The 16,952-nt window shown below is 40.4% G+C and overlaps 1 protein-coding gene across 47 annotated transcripts in view; it reads right to left on the bottom strand.

Annotated features, from left to right (window-relative positions):
• Nucleotides 1–16,952, bottom strand: part of FOXP1 (forkhead box P1) — a 618,285-nt gene that overhangs the window by 161,919 nt on the left and 439,414 nt on the right. For 4 of the 47 annotated variants that reach the window (XM_081528367.1, XM_081528371.1, XM_081528370.1 and 1 more), the window contains exon 1: nt 4,803–4,890. The exons of the other annotated variants lie outside the window; for them this stretch is intronic. The gene's annotated coding sequence lies outside the window, so the exon portion shown is untranslated. Of the gene's footprint in view, nt 1–4,802; nt 4,891–16,952 lie in introns of those variants that run through there. 47 annotated transcript variants of the gene reach the window in all.

Genomic DNA, 16,952 nt, shown 5'->3' with positions numbered 1-16,952 from the left:
TCTCCAGGCATGAAGAAATAGGGATTCCATGGGAATTTGGGGGAATTACTGACCTTGGGAGAGGCATAGCACTTCCAAAGAAAGACAGGTTTACTTTATAAAACATTAATGTACTTCTACAGAAGCAGCACATGGTCATGAAGTGTCCATCAGTCATTCTGCCTGATTTGAATCTCACCTCCACCACTTGCAACCTGTGTGACCCTAGACAAGTTACCTAATCTCTCTGTGCTTCAGTTTCTTCAACTGTTAAAATGAGAAGAAATGACAGTTCCTATATCATAATTAATATATACAACATGCACAGCCTAGGATCTGATGTTGAATAAGTGCTTCTTAAGTTTTTGAGCTGGAGAAAGATAAATATCATATGACATCACTTATATGTGGAATTTTAAAAAGTGATACCAATGAATTTACTTATAAAATAGAAATAGACTCACAGACATAGAAAATAAACTTATGATTAGCAAAGTGGGAGGGACGGATAAATTAGGAGTTTGGGATTAACATATACACAGTTTTATATATATATAAGAAAACAAATAAGGATCTACCGTATAGCACAGGGAACTATATTAAATATCTTGTAATAACCTATAGTAGAAAAGAATTTGAAAAAGAATGCACATGTGCAGGTGTGCTAAGTAGCTTCAGGTGTGTCCAACTCTTTGCGACCCTATGGACTGTAGCCCACCAGGCTCCTCTGTCCATGGGATTCTCCAGGCAAGAATATTGGAGTGGGTTGCCATCCCCTCCTCCAAGGAATCTTTCCGACCTGGGGATCAAACTCACATCTCTTATGCCTCCTGCATTAGCAGGTTGGTTTTTTACCATTTGTGCCACCTGGGAAGTCCAAAAAAGAATACACACACACACACACACACACACACACACACATATAGACTCGGTCCAGCACTGAGTCACTGTGATGTGCACCTTAAACAAATGCAACACTGTAAATCAACTAGACTTCAATTTCAGGAAAGCACTTAAAAATAATTACTCCTCTTAGAAGATAGGAAAAATGCACAAGTTAATTCAGAAAATAAAAAGTCAACTGTAATAGCCTCATCTACACATGATACCCTGCCAACATTTGGGGGCATGCTTATGTAAATTACTTTTCTGAAGCAAAACTGGAATCATTATTTACACACTTTTGAAAAGCATTTTTTCAAATTAAAAACATATTTTGAATGGAGATTTTTCAAATCTAATTTCTATGTTCAGGTTCCAACAAACAAACAGTTCTGGGAACCAAACAACCTAAATTCTGCCCCCACCCTATTCTAGAAGCCTTCCAGAAAAGGTCTGAACATAAACTTAAAACTGAAGATGGCATGTGACTAATTTTTATTCTGTAAGTAGTAACCATAGGAAGGAACCCAAGACACATGAGAATTCAAGAATCACACAGCAACACTGAGGGTTAACAGAACGTTTAAATCTTTTGCCCTCAAGCCCACAACCACAGAGTAACTTCTCACTTTGCACAGCCAATGAGCAGTGTCTGTTTTTTTGCAAAGAACTAACTAACTTGATTTTTGTGGAAGTTAAATTGCCAACATCACGTTGAGTTAAAGCGAAACAAAACAAAAATCAAAGTTTTAGGCCAAGCTGTATCCAAAAAAAAAAACCAAAACCCCAAAAAACTCCTAACTTTGATGCTGAAGAGATTAAAAGTCAGCATGATTACTCTCCAGCAGTTCCTCCCTTCCATCTCCATCAACACCATGCACTAGATTTATTTTCCAGTCCAGTTTCTTCATGGCAAAATACTTTCTCATGAGACTGCCTGTGGTCAAGACTGAGTATGTCACAGGAAAAATGTTCCTCATGGCATCTAGATCATACCCTTTTCAGGTCTTGCCTGACCATGAAATACAGACACACCCGGAAATTATAAACTATTTTAACAAGAGGAGGTTTTCCCACCTCAAAAGAGGGATCATCTTCACAGCCTACCTATGTCCCAAGGGTGTTCCGACTATTAATGAGTTAGCATTAGTCAGGCACTTTGATTTGCACAGACAAAAGGCTCTGTATAAGTACAAAGTATGATGATCCAACCCAAGTGCCTTTTGGAGAGTGACCCAAGGTGACGAGGAGAGGCAGTGGAAAGGTTAGTGCTTCTATGGTTGTCCTCTCCAGCACGAAGCCACCTCCCAGGCACACACATGCAGGGTGATCCTGATGGAAGCTACACTGTGTCTGAGGGTTGACTGCATTGTTCCCTTATATAGTCAATGGAGAGGGAATCCCTCTGTGTTCATATTTCCAATTCACATTCCAACACAGTATAGGCAACAAAACAGATTTTCAGCTGTGATTTATAAGGGCTTGATATGCCCGGGCCAGGCACTATGCTAGGATCATCGTTTGTTCAGGGTGTGGACATAAGGGGCAGCCCCTGCACAAAATCATGCTGTAGTTATTACAAACTGTGCCTGTCTATGCGCGTACATGTAGGTCAGCGCGTGCCTATGTATAGAGAACGTCACCACGCACTGGTGCAAGCCCTGCCAGAAGATGAAAACAAAGAAAAAAAAATTTTTTTTGGTTCACTTGTTTAAAAAATCTACATTTCATGTAGACTCGAGACTTTCCCAAGGTCTCCAGAGGACTTGATCTGAGACAACCAACAGCCCTGCGGGTCATAACAGTAAAGATAGAAAGATGTTTTGAGGGTATCTTGGAAACCTACAAGTAGACTCTTTGAAGGATACCACCTGCCTGACACGTTTTAAGAGAGAAGCAAAAGTTGGCCACTAATAAAATGTAGCTGCTCACTGGCTACAGAAACTCTGGTATATTTTCCTTTAACTGAGCTGTTTATGTTTCAATGGAAAGTCATAATATAGCCTTCAACAAAACTGTAAGAACCGCTGATTTACCCAATGGCATCGTTATTTAAAACACACACACACACACACAAACACACTCTATCTGTCTCACTCACACACATCATAAAAACAGAGCTACTGAGGCAGGCATAACTAAGGAAAGCATCTAGAAAAGCCAAACTACAGAACAACTAATCCTGGGAAATCCTGTGCCATAAAATCATCCACCGCAATAGATTAATTCTCAGTAACAGCTGGGCAGACTCTCAGAAGGCCTGCAGGCTCCTGAGTCTTAAGGGTTAACTTGGTTGCCTTGAAAAAAAAAAAAAAAGAAAACGACACATATAATTTCCTTTTATCATAAAACAATGCATTTATTCTTTTCTGTATGTCTGTTAAAGGGCACGGCTTTCTGAGTGGAAAACAAAACAGAACTTGGTCACATGTTTATTTGCTTCAGCTACTCCCTTCCCCTTCTGATAAATAATCAAACATGCCATCCAGAAAAAACAAAACCAGCGAGCTGGGAAATTTGATGGTCATCAAACAGACTGCGATACCAAGAAAAGCAGCCCACTGTTCCCACACTGGGTATTCGGCCCCCACACCTACACTAACATCTGAGTAAATATCTCCAGTCACTCTTTCCATTTTCCCTGCAATTACTCCTACTGTTATACAAATCGTCCTTAAGGCAGTCTCAAACCTAATTTTTTTTTTCCTCACAAAGTAGAACAACTTCTGAACATGAAAAAAAGTCAGCCTAGCAAGAGCCATACACATATACACACACATGCGCTTACTTATTTTAGGTATTGAAATGTTTCTTCCTTGAGAGGTGGGGGGGACCAAGGCAGAGCCTATCTCTTTTTCTATTCTAATAGATGGCTGATTTAGAGGTTAAAATTTAAGTATATTTAGTCTGAGGACTAACAAACAAGGGTGAGAGTAGTAACAATTCCCTTCAGATCAAAAGAGCTAATTTTCTACTTCCTGTCTATTCCCTGACCAGTACATAGTGGAAAAAAAAAAAAAAATTAGCACCTGGCTTACCAATTATACCGAAGTTGGGGGTCAGGGTTGGGGGAGGGGTATGGGGAGAGGGGAGGGGAGCCCAAGGGATGTCCACAGCAGACAGGAAAAGGTGGAACCTTTTAAAAAAAATGACAAACCATGTGTTGAAAAAGTCATTTCAAGAGAAAGGACCCAGGGAGCAACCACATGGCTCTTGGGCACAGAGAAAAGCAGCAGCCTGGGTCGGAGGGCTCTCCCTGCCATCCTAATTATCCACGATGAGCATTCTGAAAAGACCCTTCCCACATCAAAGTTAACAACCATCTTAGAAAGTGAGGCGGGCTTTCTCTTTCCTTTTTGCAGTTCACTCCGTTTAAACAATAGTAATATGAATGAGATAATGACCGTGCTTGTTTCAGCAGTCTGACTTTTATTGGCATGAAATTGGTACAAATATTATCAAGACCGATGCGCAAACGACGACGGGGTCACGATGCGTGCACCGAGGACAATCCGGGAGACGCGGAATTACCAAGGCACCGTCCCCACACCCCCTGACTCCTGGTGATAACAGGAAGGACAAGAAGGCGACACAAAACACCATCACAAATACGCAGAGCGAGGTTCTAACCTCCGTTCAAGCCCCTAAACCGGTCCTGACAATCTGCAGCTGCTGACTTAGCTGAGACTACCCAAAGACACATTTGAAAGCAAGAGTGAATCATGAAGGACTTAGAAAGAACCGGTCCTCTCAAGGCTCTAAAAAGAAAAACGGCTTTGATGGGGTGTGGGGGGGAAGAACAGTAAACAAGTTGGATCATCTAATTTTGCCCTTCAGAGAATGTCCGTGCAGGAGTGGATCTCTACTTTTAAAAGTTTCACCCAGCGAAATGTTCCGTTTGTTTGGTTTTTTTTTTTTTTCCTTTTCCTCTGGACACTTACAGAGAAAATGAAGAGTTTGACCGAGAGAGCTTGCACTGTCTGCCTCTGGATTTCCGTCTTCTTGTTGTCGATGGTTCTGGCTGTTTCTGTGAAGCGGGGGTTGCCGAGTGGTAAAAAAGATGTTTGAATAAACAGGAAGTCCTGTGCGGCTGAAGTACACTCGAGGAGAAAACACACTGGAACATTGCCCTTTGTAGGCAACCTCAGAGACGCTTGCCTCCACAGTAGCTGCCTGGGCTCTCACTAAATGACAAAGAAACCGCAAGAATTCCTCAAGTAATTCTTCACTTTCAAAGTTGAAAGATCAGTTGGAGCTTGCAGGTAATTTTCAAAGTTGCATTTAGCACTTAAAGAAATCTATTCAGGCTACACTGTATCTAAATCACTCCAGGTCTGCAAGCATGGACAGAGCATCAGAATTGCGCCCTGGCTAGTCCAAGCCATAGCCAAACACAGCTCATTCACCCACACAAACACACAGCGACGGGGGTTTTGGAAAACCTGCTCATGAGATATTTTTGTGATGACATTAACATAGGCAGGATGCCTCAAAGGGGGGGAAGAAAAAGGGAAGAAAGAAAATTCAGATTCTGCAGACTTTAGAGGATTTTGTCACATGTATTTTTAAAGAACACATCGCCTGCATTCCAGGGACATGCCCTTGAGCTTGCTTTTGCTGCTTTTCCTTTTCTCTGCAATCAACCCAACTACCTGTTTATCTCCAGATGCCTGGTTTGTCTACGTGAACACTCTGGAACCCTCACCAAACTAATTATCAAAGTCCTGTCTTCCGTCACCTGAGTAACTTGACAGATATTGTGAAGAAAAGTAAACTGCTGAAGGCAGAGAAGTCAGCTTGAAAAATAGGATGAAGAGTTGAACAGCCATATTCAAAGAAAAAAAAAAGAAGAAGGGAAAGACAAGGGGGAGGGGGAAGGGGAAGAGGAAGAAAAAGGATCCCTTCTAAAAATGCACTGCTGTTGTGGCAATGTTCCTCTGCCATGGAAGCGACAGATTCGTTACTGAGCATGGAATGCTGGACTGTCTGTCATCCAGGTGCTAATACTCGGCGAAAATAACTCATTGGGAACTGTCAGTGGGATGTTTACATAGGCCCCAATCTTTTCTTCATAGAAGGAAATTTTTTACTGGAATTCATCTTCTTTTGATCTCACATTCAAAGCAACAGCAGCTTGATAGACATTCAAGTCTGAAAGCAAATCCAGACGCTGAAGATAAACCGCCAGAATATGACAGGCAGAAGCATCTAAAGCTTATAAAAACCAAGAGAACAGCATGTCGCCTGAGTATTACAATAGCAGAAATCAAGAGGCATATTAGGTGGAACTGATCAGCCACAAAAACAGTTCAAAAGGCAGATCAGAGAAACAGAGGATGAGGCTAGGAGGAAAAAAAAAAAGTGGGGGGGGGGATCTGGTTTACTGCCTTACCTCCCTTCTGAGCCCTGCAGCTCTTAGATGCCTGCCTCTCCACTTTTAGAAGGGGTGGAGTGTCCAATTCAAATGTTCCTGTTTAACTCAGCCAGTCTAGTTACAAACGCTACAAATGACTTCCTAGCAATCCATTTCCAAGGGGCAAGGGAAATAGACAGACCTTCACCTTGCTCAGTGTCCAGCATGCTGCATGGTATTAGCATCGTCTGCATCTGATCTGTAATGCAGTTTCAAAAGGCACACAGCCTGGGCGCCAGGAAAGCCAGGCCCTCAACAGAAGAGCTCTAATGCTTTGAGCCCATGTGAGAGACCTCTAAGTAGTCTGGTTACCTAAAAATGGCTCATTACCGAATGAATAGGAATGCTCCAGACTCCATCACACAGATAGATGTGTTCAGGGTGATGGATAGAGAACTGTTCAACACCTACTCACTTTGAAGTCAACTAAGGCAATTTCATAAAGGAATTATGGCAAGAACTTTCTTAGAGGCATACAATTATTTCTTTTAAAAATAAGCCGCTTATTCTAATTAAAGTCAGTGCGTATAATGAAAAAGTAATTCTCCCAACAATTTTGTGCTTAGAGCTGTTTGTTAACAAACACTGAATGTGAACAGGCAGCATCAGGTTAAAGGGCAACAGAATTCCGAATTATAATTTAGCCTGCGGTTACTCCTGATTGCAAACACCTCCAGGGAGTACAGAGCCAGATCTTTTTTTGTAGCACCCATGGATTTTGAAAATTAGCCCCTCCCCTCATCTCTGCATAATAACTCAACAGTGCAACGTGGATTTAAAAATCTACTAACCAATTTAAAAAGCTGTAATCAGTTTAGAGTTTGCCTCATGCAAACAAGATTCCTGGGTAACTAAGCTACACATGCGAAAAACAAAACAAACAAACACAACAAACACCCTCCCAGATTCTGAGCCGATTTTGTTAAAAGGCACCTTCGCTCACGCTTACACAGCTGTCTGATGTGCTAAGTTGGTCATTTGTCTTTAAACTGTACTAGTTTGATATATGAAAGTTGCCACTGTTCTTCTCCAAGCGTTAAAAAAAAAAAAAAAAGTTGCTTTTAATACTTACTCACCAAAGTCTGCCAACTAAATATTCGACGTTGCTATAATGGTTCCCTTTACCCCAAACTGGGAGGTTTACCATGTAAAGCGCAATGCAAATTCCTTTATATATTATAAAATGCATCTTTCCTCTGCAAAGAATGCTGTCACCCCCACAGTGATACAAGGAGCAGGAACACTTCATTTCTCACGACCTTTTTAAAAGTCTTTTTAAAAAATCTGCCATGTATAAAGACCTTCATTAGTATAATTAAATGACTGTTGGGGTTTTTTGATATAAACAACTTTTGATCTGTCGTTTAAAAACCTCATAACAATATCATTAAAGAGTTACCATTTTTAAAAGAGAAATTGTCTGCTTAGGGCCATGGAAGAGTAGCCGTGCTCTGGGCCGCTTCCTCTCTCTCCCTTTCAGACTTCTCCTGGACTTGAATGTCACCGTAGACCTTGAATCCTTGAATGTGAAATGGCTTCACGCTAATTGCTCTAATTGCTTGAAGATGTGCAAGCAGGTGAAACCTGATCCCCGTGGCCATTGTAGAGACCAAGAACAACACTGGAATGTTTACACAGTGGTTTGATTTTAATAGACAGAAGGGCTGAGTTTAAGACAGCAAAAACACAGCTAATAGGTGACCCCTTAATGTAGTCCTCTTTAAAAAAAAAAAAAAAAGAACACACAACAAAAAACAATTTCATGTTCTAAAAGGCAGTGTCCTAAATGCCAAGGTTATTTGCTTGACTCTTGGAGTGAACACACGTTATGTTGCACCTGACATTTACACCCGAAACTCTACCCCGAATACATTTTTTTTTTTTACCTTAAAACAAAAAAGCACTTTATATGTCAGTCACCTTACAAACAGATTATGACTGTATGGTATTTCCAAGTAAGTGCATTCATTTAAATTTTAAATTGAATATTTTTCGCTCTTGCAAAACTCTTGGTCCCTTAAAGGAGAAGTCTTGTATCTCCTTTTTTATCCCTTTGGTTCTTCTGCCCTCCCTCTGCCCTCAACCGCCATTTATGGTATCCCTGACCCATGTACATTCCTGGATTGCAGTTAAAGTTGAATGCAAACCCCCTTCTGTTGGTGCTTTGGACAAATGTGCATCCTTTCGGTACCTTTTTTCTTTGACACTACTATGTGGGGCTGTGGTCTGCTTCTCATCCAGAGGGGCTAAGGCAGCCAGGGGAGTGGCTGACATAGTTATTCAGTGACAGTGGCCATTCTCCCTGGATATTTTAATCAACTGAGATGGATACAGAGGTTTGACAATGGCTCCCCAGAGCCCTCTCTTAACAGAGCACAAATGTAACCAATGCTGGACAGGAAATACACTGCAGTAATACCAAGATAAAAATACAACAGCACCTATGAGGTGTCATTAACAAAAGGAAACCCACAGAAGTTAGGGGTAGGTTTAGACAGGTGTTGAGACAGACATATATGTACATCAAGGATCTGAATGTACAGGAATGTTTCATACAGAGCCAAGCAAACTGTGAAACAGGAAGTAAGAATTAAACGTATTACAGAATAACACAAAACAGTGAAACGATTTTAAGGTTAAGCTGGGCAATTAAAAGCAATACATAATACACCTTGTAAATAAGAACAGAGGATAAGGAACACTCCACAGAGCTAGGAGCACATTCAAATGGCTATTCTCTAAGTTATGCTGTGTATTAAACTTCTAATAATATATATAAAATGAGGAAGAAAGGGGAGGGTGGGAGTCCTTTTAAAGTTATCAAACACTTTTAGTTATATAAGCTAAGTAATAAATATAGGAGCTTCTATCGCCTGGACTATTTGTCTCCAAATCCTGCAAGACAAAATGGTGAAACAAGAACTATTGGGTAGGACACCCTTATTTTAAGTTGCTGGTGCCTGACACACATTTGTAGACACTCACACCTTGTTTTAAAAGGTACAATCTCCTATTAAAACTGAATTCTTCCTTCTCCAAAAAAGGAGGGGGCACAAGTAACCATTTATCCATTTAAAGATTAAGTACAAACTAGTCCAAGCCAGTGAGAGGAACATGGAGGGAAAAAGTAAACAGGCCCTCACCCCCCACCCCGAAAATAGTTCCCTTTTGAAAGCTCCATGCGGTGAGTGCCTGGTACCAAGGGCTGCCCCGTTCGCTGGAGGGGTCAGGAAAGCTATGCTAAACCGACAGGTTCCGTTTACAGCAGGCCAGAACTTTGTTTGGATATACTGGCCTTGCTCTCCGCCAGCTTAACAACAGATGGCTAGAAAACTTTCATTATGCTGCACAGGACTGAACTGCAAACAATCCAGAAAACTGTGAAAAGTTTAACTCCCTCGAAACCGATGTGCCAAACCAGGGCCTACCCAAAACCAGCGAGCCAGTAGAGAGCCCAGGGGACCTTGGAAATGATGGTTAAAAACCAGAGCACTTGCTCACTGCCCCCATCAACTCAAGGCACCATTCCAGACCCCAGAGCAACAGCAACCCACCCAGGTCTTGAGTTTAACCATTCAAAGCCCAGACCTTATAAGGAGTTGTACTGACGGGCCCCCCTTTTCTTTCCCCTAAAATGTACTGTCAGATTTCCCCTCGCTTTGGGCGAAAGAAAATCTTCCTCCAGACAGTTCCCCAGCTCCCTTCCCACCTTCCTCCCCTCTAGAAACTGGGAGGATGTGGTCAAGTAGTCTTCCGCTAACACCCAGATTTAAATATGATTTATCCAAATCTGTCTATAATTTAAATATTCATGAAATCGATTCAATCACATGAACCCTAATATCTCCTAATGCTCCGAGACAGGTTATAAATGCACCTTCAAAGGTTTAATTCAACTGGCAATCTGAGAGGTCTTATCACTGGAAATGTGTTATTTCCATATTATTCAAGAAATGAACAAATGTGTTTTTCCACAAATATATTTGAGAAGCTACCCTTTCCTGTTATTGAAAGAAAATTGTGTTTATTACTCCTTTAGCATAGTGTAAACTCATAAACGTCAACAGAGAGTACAAGGAAAACTGTCAACTAAATATTGTTTCCTTCATGAGCTGTTCTTCCAAGTCAATTACGCCTTTCAACTTCTGGGGCATTGTATGATAAACTGGCAGTAAAAATCATTCACATTAATATACCATGGTGCCTTGCCTGCAAAAGGTAATTAAAGAAGTAAATGACTCATAAGAATAGACATATTAGCTGCAAAATGAAAGGCAACTGAGCTGCCACATAAAAATATGTACCATTAAGATACTGCATTTTCATATTCCTGTAATCAGCTTCAGTAGACTAATGCTTATTTAATCCAGTTCTGTGCTAAGTCCATCAACAACTGTTTTTTGCTGTTTTCTCCTTGACTGAACATTATGAGAGCAGGTTTGGAATAAATACTGCAATGAGATTTTTGCATCGTCAATTGAAGAACAGGTTTTTACATTTTAAAATCGATTTTTCTTTCTCTGAGAAATAAAAAGTAAAAAAGATTACTGGTGGAGAAATAAATGTGTAGATTATATTATATAAAAATATGTATTATTATTATTATGTAAAAATGTAGAGAGACATGTCTGCTAGCTGTATGTGTCTCTTTAAATGGTAGGACATTTCAGGGAAATACTTGTTTCCACATTCACTGTTTCTGACCCATACCATTATCAGCACAGGGGAAATGGTATTACACCTTTACTTGCCAGATCTCTGCCACCTTTATGAAGTGCTCCCTTTTGCTAATAATGTCTCCATCAACAGGAAAGGGCAAAGGCAGTTTATCCTCTGGCAGGGATGGTTGCCACCTGATTGGACAGAATTTTCTGGAAGAGAAGCGATTGGCCCTCAAATTAGGTGTGAATTTCCATTGTATGGTTTCCAAACTGACATTTGGCTTTCTTCTTCTCATCCTTCATTTCAGCCCAGCCAACCCACAGGACAACATCATCTCCGTGGTCAGAGAGTTTCCACTCAAGTTGCTCACCTCCCTGTTTCTGGAACCCAGATCTTGACAAGTGAGATGCATCCACTGTTTGTACTACTCATATTTCTGGGAACATGTAGATGCATTAACTGTCTTGGAGGCCAGGGAAGTGTCTGTTCTTGTCGTGGAAATTAGGGCTCTCTTTTGATGACAAAGATGCGGGCTTAAGGATTTGCCAATTCAGTTTGGGAGTTTTAGCTTTCAAAACTCTTGCGATGCTCATGCCAGCAATGAAAATCAGCTTGGAAAACATTAGGATATCTGTCTTCTATCATGTTTGCCAGCAATTCATTCACTTTCAATAACATCTACAGGCATCTAGATGAGGTCCTCTAAGTATCAAAAAATCGGAAAGAGATTCTCGACTTATTTTTTCCCTTTTTTTAAAGATCACAGATTTTAAACGGAAGCAAATTTCTATATTTCTCCCTAAGTTGCACCTTCTCCCTTTCCCCTCTTTTGAGAGTACATAAATTTCTGTGGCTTTAAAACTGATGAGCAGCTAGCCAGGCCCTCAAGGACAGGTCAGGATGTGAGGTCGACCATACAAGGACCCTCTGCTGCTTACTTATCTTTTACTGGTTCTCAGAAATGCTGGGAGCCTCTCAGATTTAGACTAGATCTTTCTTTGCAGTGTTTCAGTGCCCCACCATTCGAGCAGACATCACTTGGAACCACAATTAATGAGGTCTAGTTCTTTTCCTAATTAAGGAACAAAGGTTCCTGAGTGCACACACACGTGGAAAGAGAAGAACAGACTTCTAATTGCTTCAAAATGGGATTTTTTTCATATTTAGGAAACATAATGGAATTGGGAAAGAAGAGCATTTCTACCATCCTTTACAAATAAGGCTTTACAAAATATTGTTAGCTGTCCTTAATACCTCATTATCAAAAATGGAAAGTTATGAATACCATGCATGGTAACCTTTGTCTTCACATGAATTAACCTATAGGTACAAATACAATGATACAGGAATTAGCTTTTAAGGATACACTGAAAAAAAAAAAAAAAACAAAATAAAATAAAAGGCCTTTCTCTGAAAAAGAAAGGAGAAAAGGCAGTTCCTCTGAGTCGGATATTCCTCAGACCTTAGCAGATTAGGATTCAAACGTGTAATTAAGAAAGATAACCCCAGTTTTTATAGTAATTAGGGGCTGAGAGAAATAGGATACTATCTCTCAAAAGTGTTACAAATACACCACACTTCTAAATAACCTGCAATGTCTGGAGAGTAGACTCACTACCAAGGGCATAGCTGCTCTTGGGGAGGGAACGGTAAATGACAGACTGGCGTTCAAGTCCATTAGCTGCTATGTGAGAGCAGCACATTCACTAGCACGCGACCTGTGAAAAATCTTAGATCTCTTTAAATCTTTGAATTGGATTACTGCATTAATTCTTAAGAACTGCAATCCTTCAACCAAGCCAAATTACCCTCATTAACAGTGGAAAAACTGCCTCTGCAATAAGTTTTTTAAAAAAAGATATTTATTACCTATCATCACTTTCAGATACTTCACCTAGAAATATGATGAATGCAGGCTAACAACTTTGAAAATGGCAGCATCCTGATTTCGCATGTTAATTTCAGATTAAAAATGAAAGGTGCATGGTGTTTAAATTTTTTTTTCACATCTGCAGGGCATTTCCTTTTATTATATTATACCCCCTGATAAGAAGTGAACAGTCCCATTTTACAGGAAATTGGGGCCTACATAGAGATGTTGAGCCGAGTGTCCAAGTTCTCCCTGCTAATCTGGGGCACAGGAATCTCCCAGCCCTCTGTTCTGGGTTCAGACTGCAGGAATTAAATCAGAAATACAGACTTCTAACGCCACTGCAACAAAACAATGCATGGACTCCTCCAAATCACACTCAGGGAATTAAAAGGCAGGCAAAATAAATGAAAAGATAGGAATGCAGCTTTGAGTGTAGAAACGATCCCCATAATAAACAAAACAGACGCTGGTTCTATGCTCCCATCACTGTATTTGCTGATACTGTCTAACCGGCCCTGAGAATTCATCAAACAAGTGCTTTTACAGTGGTAGAAGAAGAAGAAATATAAATTGATCTATTCTGCTCTTGTTGCTCCCTAAAATAGTCTCCTCGGGAATGTGAGAAGAGCTTGACTGATTCTGAACAACTTCTGGTACTTTATGGCAAATGAGCTCTTTGAAGGCCCACTAACCACACTTCCTAGGCTCCAAGGATACTACTGTTCTAGTTCTATCACTTCCCAGCACAAGCTGGAGTGGGAGAGTCCTCTCCACCAACAACTGGGAAGGGCTTGGGTGGAGGAAGCCAGTCTGTGTTTAGTGCAACACATGATTTTTTTTTTTTTAATCATATATTAAGGAATGAGAAGAGGTGAACATACAGACACAAGTTGCTTTTCAGAACTTGCTAGTGACCAATACTTCTAAAGGGCTATAATAAAATGCTAAGTGGAGTTCATAATAAAAACCCAGAGGAGTACAAAGGCTCTGGAGTGACTTCTGAATCATCAAGGGGTGGAGGGAGAAGGTAGATAAATTGTGCTTAGGATAGCTGTACATGAGATATATTGATTTCAAACTAGGTAGTCTTTAGTTAGTATATGATGATAAAAATCAAGTAAGACTATTTCTCTAATGATCCTACAATCTACCATAACACTTTCTTTTATAACAACTTCCAAAAAATCCAAAAAGTGTTAAGATGAGCACTTCAGTTCCATGTCAAATATACAGAGTCTAATAATGGAAATAACATTTATTAATCTCAGTGTGAGTCAAGCGTTTGCATTCACTGCCCTTCTGTCCTTCAATGACCTTTCAAGGTGCGAATTATTGTACTCATTTTCCAGAGGAGGTAAAAAACTTGGCCAAGGTCAAATGGCTTCTAAGTGGGTTGAGGACTGCTTGGAGGTGAAGGTGAAGCTTAGGAGAAAATGAGAAAGAGGAGCTGTTCAAAGGTGAGCCGGCAGGAAAGAGGCCTCCATCTTGAGGCATTAAAACTTAGCAGGAACCGGTGCTCCAAACATCAGGTGGTTTGTGATCTGCAGACACCTCACTCACCTCCTGTCCAGTGGTGCTGCCTATTTCAAAGGACAATATGGAAACTGTTCCTCTTTGGCGCCACCATTCCTCAGAATCTCCCCTCTTTCAAGAGCTTTATGACAGTCATTTGGGTGCTTTTCAAACAACAAATGCTTTAGCAGTGACCTCATGATTAACTTGGTTCACTACTCTAGTAACTTTTCTAAACAAATGTTATAGTTACCTTTTCTATAAAACCTTCCATTTGCACATCATTTTTGATGCTTCCTCTGAACAAGCACAGTCTGGGCATGAGGCCTATGAAGGTTCCCCTTGCAAGGTTTACAGTCTATGAGAAACAGGTAAGATATTGGCAATCCACAAATCCGGAAGTAATTAAGAGAGTCATTACAAAGGAAGCCTGAATAAAACAAATTCATGTACTTGTCATTCTTAACCTACTAGGTAAGGCCATCAAGAAATTTGTCCATGAGGAGGTGATATTTAAGGTAAGACCTGCAAGTAGACAAGGCATGACATAGCCAAGGAGCGGAGGGAGAAAGTTCAAGGAGGTGGACCACAGAGGCTGAGAAAAAAAGAATAGGTTGAAGCAATGCTAAAAAATGCTAAAACAATGCTAAAGACTTACCAAATAGTTAGTGACAGTTAATTGCGTTGTTCAAAAATATTATGCCTATCTCATGTTTTTTTCAATTCTTTTAAGACAAAAAGCTTGCACAGATTATGAATATGCTTTTAATCAAATGGCCTAATAAATACAAAATGCATCAGGTTGGCAAAAGACAAAAAGGAATTTATGTAATTACTACTGAAAAATAAAGAGATTAGAGTTAGCCCTTCTCCCTGTCTTTACCTCTTTTTAACGCTGTAATGCATTGGTGATAGGCAGAATTCTAAGATGACCTTCCACATCCCTACCCTTTGTTTCAGATATTTAATCAAACACTATCAAGGTATTAATCTGAAGGGGTTTGCAGCTGTAATTATGGTCCAAAATCAGCTGACCTTAGGAGAGGGAGATATTTTAGCAGACCTGATAGAATCATATGGACTTCATATTTTGCAGTTTATATTAGGGTTTAGGGATCAGAAACAGAGAAAGTTCAACATTTAAGAGTCAAGAAAGATGTGATGTACCAGTGTTGTCAGAGGCGATCACATGGAACTGTGGGCAGCCTTTAGAAGTCAAGAGTGGCCCCTGGCTGGCTGATACTAGCAAGGAAATGAGGATCTCAGTCCTACAACCCCAATGAACTGAATTCTACCAAAAACCTGACAGAGCTAAGAAGTAGATTATTCTCCCGAGTCTGGGTAACCCCTCTGACATATTCAACCTCCTAATGCTCTGAGCACAGAAGCCAGCAGCTCTATGTCTGGACCTGTGGACTACAAAACTGAGAGCAACAAATGGATGTCTTAAGCTGCTACGTTTATGGCAATGAGTTTATACAGCAAAAGAATATCATTATATGTAGAAAAAAAGATGAAATTACATTGCCTGTATCTTAAGTAAACGGAACAGTTTCTCTTATTCAAAGAATAAGAACTTAAATGCAACAGAGGATGGGAGAAGGGGAAAAGAAAGGAAAAACTGAGCTGGCTTTCCAGTCCTAAAAGGACCAATGTGGTGAACTAGGACAAGCCACTCACTTCTCTGTGGGCTTCACCTTCCACTCCTATAAAAAGAGACGATGATAATGGGAAATGATGAGGGGCATCTTTGAAGAACACAGAGTTGAGGACTTTGAAAGCTGTAAAAGCACAATTCAAGATATGATGTGCTTTTGGTACTGCTTTCATGAGTCTTTTTGATTTTTAGCTCACTTTTCCAATTATTCCAAAGACCTGTGTTAATACTGATCAAGAGACAAATATGGAATCATCTTTGGATGGAAAAGAAAAGGAGCATCCCAAACCATTCTGGAGCATCTTACAGACCATGCAAAGGCGTGGAGATACCTTCCAGGAGAAAAGGAAAGAGAGGTCAGCCTGGGGCCCTGGTGAGGAAAACCAGGTCTCCCATCTTCCTTCCTCCATCTGTTCCATAGTCTCTAGAAGGTGGAGCCCGATGGCCTGGGTTCAAATCCCAGCTTCACCCCCACCCTGATGTAACCACCTGTGTGCTGTGCTGTGGTTTTCACCATATGAAAGGGAAGTTATGACACTACTACCTTCTAGGGTTGCCATGAGGAGTAAATGAAATGATACATAAACTGCTTCTTAGGACAGTGTCTGGCACTTCCAGTAAGCACCACAGAAATACTGCTGTGTTATTACTATTACTATTGCTATGGATTCCAGAACAGAAGCTACTTTTCTTTCCCCCCAAAAGTCTGTTCTTTTCCCAAGGGAATTTGGAAAAATTTGGAAGATAGGGCTCAGGAAATACTGGGTTGGCCAAAAAGTTTACTCTGGGTTTTCTGTAAGATGTTACGGAAAACCCTGAATGAACTTTTTGGCCAACCTAATATGCAAAAATATATCCATAATAAGGATTTTGCCACTAATGCCTTTTCATGGTACACTATAAAACCCATCTAATCTCTGAGGAAAAAAGTGAGAAAACCCCTCTGCAGTCATGATTTTCCCACATTATTTTAC

The sequence above is a fragment of the Giraffa tippelskirchi genome, chromosome 9 (assembly GCF_054371585.1).
Source record: "Giraffa tippelskirchi isolate mGirTip1 chromosome 9, T2T-mGirTip1v1.2.pri, whole genome shotgun sequence".
NCBI classification, from domain to species: Eukaryota; Metazoa; Chordata; class Mammalia; order Artiodactyla; family Giraffidae; genus Giraffa; species Giraffa tippelskirchi.
The sequence above is the reverse complement of the archived record's forward strand: the minus strand, read 5'-3'. Positions and strand labels throughout refer to the sequence as shown.